General features: G+C 49.2%; 1 pseudogene; it reads right to left on the bottom strand.

The window, feature by feature from the left end:
* Positions 1–1,098: 1,098 nt before the first annotated feature.
* Positions 1,099–1,958, bottom strand: LOC129068731 (TLE family member 5-like; annotated as a pseudogene).
* Positions 1,959–4,334: the final 2,376 nt, after the last annotated feature.

Raw genomic sequence — 4,334 nt, 5'->3', positions numbered from 1 at the left:
TATGTTATTTGTGTGTTCTTCAGATTTTTCTTATAATTGACTTGTAGTTTTATACCCTTTTGGTTGGAGAAGATGCTTGACATGATTTCAATTTTCTTATAATTATTGAGACTCATTTTGTGGCCTAACATGTGGTCCATCCTAGAAACTGTTCCATGTGCCCTTGAAACGTATATTCTGCTGCTCTGGGGTGAAATGCTCTAAAAATATCAATTAAATCCATCTGGTCAAATGTGTCATTGAAGGCTGCTGTTTCCTTGTTGAACTTTATCCAGTGATGTCAACGGGGTGTTAGAATTCCCTACTATGGCCATGTTACGGTTGATCTCTCCCTTATGTCGATCGGGATTTGCTTTATATATTTAGGTGCTCCTGTGATGGGTGCACAAATGTTTACAATGATTATATCCCTTTGCTGAATTGATCCCTTTATCATATCATGTCCTTCTTTGATTCTTTTTAAAGCTTTTGCTTTATTTATTTACTTAACTTATTTTTGAGTACTCTCACCTTTATCCAGGAAAGAGAGAGGGGGAAACTGGCTCTCCCTCCCCCACCCTTCTTTTGGGCTGAGCTCGCTGACGCTCAGCAGAGGAGGGGAGAGTAAGGGTGTCTGGAACTAGCAGCAGAGGAGGTAAGTGGGTAGGAGGCGGAGAAGGAGATGGGAGTCCCCAGGGTAGGAAGGGGCAGCTGGCACTGTGTTTGCCTGCAGTGCTAAGGTGGGCGGTTGGGGTGTGGCCTGAGGGGGCCTGGGACTTGGACTGTCAGTTACACGTGTGCAAAACAGGGAAGTGCAGCCGTGTTGGACTTTTTGAGGTTCTTTTCCCTTCTGACCTTGCCTTCTGCTCGTGCCCCCAGGCCTCAGCTTGTGTTATCTGGGGCAAGCAGGCTAAAGAGGGAAGGAGGAGGAAGGCTGGGGGCTGCAACGAAGCTGGGGGTGGCACACAAGCAGGGCTAAGCCCCCCGGAGGTGCTAGAGTAAATACTATCAGAGTTTAGCCAACCCTGAGCTATATTGTCTTACAATAAACATTCCTTACAAAGGGGAACACAGGGTGTCTGCCTGTGTCCCCTTTGTCCCTCCATTTTCCCCTCCCAGCTATTCATAATCCAACTTCTTGCCGTCTTTCTTCTGGTGGGTGTCACTGTGGCGCCGTTCTTGTCTTCCTTGGAGAGGTGGGCCTGGGAGCCTGGCACAGACAGCCAGAGGAGGCTGGCGCCTGCGCGGACAGTGGGCAGAGAGGCAGCTGCAGCCCCACGGGTGGCGGTGTCAGGGCAGGCCCAGCGCTGCAGCTGGGGCAGCTGGGGCAGCTGGTGGGCCCGGGGCTGCTGTCGGATGATGGAGCTCAGCTCTGGGACAGTGACCTGCTTAGCTCTCTCAGTGGCTCCTGAGGCTGCCGCTGGTGCTGCTGGGAAAGCTCGGGGAGGACCCGGCCACAGGTCCTGTTTGGCCTCTTGATGATTTCGGCCTGCTTGTGCCCCTCAGCATTCAAGCCTAGGGCATCTCGTAGTACTTCATAGAATGACGCTGCATCTTGAACTTCTCGCTGGCCAGCTGGTCACTTTCGGGCTTCAGGTGGTGGGTGGTACAGAGCCTGCAGGAGCCAACACTTGTCTTTGGTGTGGCCTCTGGAGTCTGACCCGGAGAATTTGAGTAGCTGAGGTAGGTGGCGACAAGTCCAAAAGACAGCTCTGTGGAAATAGCATGTCGGTGGCTGCACGGAGCACAGGCTGCAGCCAGCTGTCCACCTTAGCTCTGGAGGTTGGAGGCACCTGGTGGCTGCGCCTTTGTCCCAGGGCACATGGGGCAGTTCCCGTGCCACTGCCGCCACCCCCTCACCCTGCCTTGCCTGCTTCCTGCAGCGACTCCCTGTGCACCACCTGGCATGGCTGGGCCCGGCTTCCTGGGTCCCCAGCGCTCTTTCCTGCTCCTCCTGCCACCCGCCTTCTGCCATCCATGTCCCCTCATGCCCTGCCACTGCCCCTAGTGTCTCAATAGCCTTTGTTTTAAAGTCTATTTTGTCTAATAAAAGCATTGCTACACCAGCTTTTCTTCATCTCCATTTGCATGATATTCTATCCTTTCACTTTCAGTCTATATGTATTTTTTGATCTGAAGTGAGTCTCCTGTAGGCATCATATGCATGGGTCTGGTTTTCTTATCCTTTTAGTTTCCCTGCGTCTTTTGATTGGAATATTTAATCCATTTGCATTTAAGGTAATTATTCAAAGATATGTAGTTATTGCCATTTTCACATTTTATGTTTTCTTAAAGAAGACATGTCTTGTAATGCTGGTTTCGTAGTGATGAACTAACTCCTTTGGCTTTTTCTTGCCTGGGAAGCTCTTTATCTGTCCTTTAAGTCTAAATAATAGCTTTGCTGGGTAGAACAATTTTGGTTGTAGGTCCTTGCTTTTCATCACTTTGAATACTTATTGCTCAGCCCTTCTGGCCTGCGAAGTTTTTATTGAGAAATTAGCTGACAGTTTTATGGGAACTCCCTTGTAGGTAACTAACTGCTATTTTTTTTCCTCTGCTTTTAAGAGTCTCTCTTTGTCTTTAACCTTTGGCATTTTAATTATGATGTGTCTTGGTGTGGGCCTCTTTGGGTTCATCTTGTTTGAGACTCTGTGCTTCCTGGACTTGAATTCTATCAGGTTAGGGAAGTTTTCCATCATCATTTTTTCAGATAGGTTTACAGTTCCTTGTTCTCTCTCTTTTCCTTCCAGACCCCAATGATGCAAATATGGTACACTTCAAATTATCCCAGAGATTTCTTAAACTACCCTCATTTTTAAAAATTCTTTTTTCTTTTTGCTGTTCTGATTGGATGTTTTGGTCTACCTTGTCTTCCAAATCATTGATTCAATCCTCTGCTTTCATCTAATGTAATGTTGATTCCATTTAGTGTATTCTTCATTTCAGTTATTGTATTCTTTAGTTCTCACTGGTTCTTTTTTTTTTTTTTTAAGGTTTCTGTATCCTTTTTTATGCTTACTGTCTTTTTGGTGAAATTTTCCCTGAGTTTATCCATTCTTCCCCTAAGTTTATTGAGCATCCGTATAACTAGCGTTTTGAACTTTGTATCTGGTAGTTTGCTTGCTTCCATTTTATTTCATTTTTCTCCTGGAGATTTCTCCTTTCATTTGGGGCATGTTTCTTTGTTTCTCCATTTTGGCTGTCTCTCTCTGTTTATTTCTATACTTTAAGTAGATCTGCTATGTCTCCGAGTCTTGTAAGGGTGGCCTCACATAGTAGGTGTCTTGTGGGGCCCAGTGGTGCAATCTCCCTGACTTCCTGAGTTGGTTTCTCTAGGTGTGTGTGCCTTGTGTGAGTTGTGTTGGCCCTCCTGTTGTATTTAACTCTTGATTGCTGGTGGCATGTCAGTGGCTGGGTTTGACCCACAGCTTGGCTGGTTGTGAAGATTAGCCACAAACACTGCATACGAGCTGCTGTGCAGGGACTGACCCCAGAGAGTGGGATACGCCTTGTTTGGGTCTGGGGCCTGCTGAGACCGGTCTTTGGGTGTGCCACTTGTGAAGGTATTCAGGTGGTGTTCTGCTGTGGTCTGCAGTTGGCCACTTGGTGTGTTGGTTTTGGGGCCTCCCGGGAGGGACTCTGGTGCATGTCAATATCAGATGCTGCCTCTGATGGCCCTGGAACTACCTGTTAGGAGCTACAACGTAAGCCGAGGTAGGTAGCTGCCTGTGCTGGGCCTGATGGTGCGGGAGGGGCCCCGCTGTGAACCGAGGCTGGCTACCGCTCGTACTGGGCTGGGGCAGGTCAACAAAAGACCCAAGACACTTTGAGACCTTCCTCAACCTGCTGGCCGCCTGTAAGGCCTAGTTGCTGAAAGTGTCCCAGGCTACACGTGAGCTGGGTGAGGCAGTATGACAGGGATTCACCGGGGACAGGGGGCGGGTATTTACCAGGCTAATATAAATTCAGATTTGGCATCAGCACACTGGGCCTGAAGCCACTCAGCAACAGTCTCACCGAGGCCAGCCACCAGCTGCCTGGGTCCCGCAGACACTTGCCGCGGGCCGGTGTCTCCGGTAGTCATCAGGGTGGAGCGAGGGGGGTTCACCAGGCTAAAGCAGGGTCTAACGTGATCATGTGGGGGAAGGTCTCAACATAAGAAAGATGGCGCTTGCAGGTTGTGCAGGGGAGGGCTCAGCACAGGGATGATGGCGACCATCCCTTCAGCCCTTTCCCTGAAGCTCCCAACTCAGTTTCTCCCTGTATGTCTGTGGTGCCCCCAAGCTGCCGTCCCTCAGCCAGAAACCCAGGTGAGTGCCTGTGGGCCCAAGTTTTTGTGTGGGACCTTTAACAGG

The sequence above is a fragment of the Pteronotus mesoamericanus genome, unplaced genomic scaffold (genome assembly GCF_021234165.1).
Source record: "Pteronotus mesoamericanus isolate MK-2021 breed Mesoamerican mustached bat unplaced genomic scaffold, CSHL_Meso_final contig_22, whole genome shotgun sequence".
NCBI classification, from domain to species: domain Eukaryota; kingdom Metazoa; phylum Chordata; class Mammalia; order Chiroptera; family Mormoopidae; genus Pteronotus; species Pteronotus mesoamericanus.
This window is presented reverse-complemented; position numbering and strand designations above follow the sequence as displayed.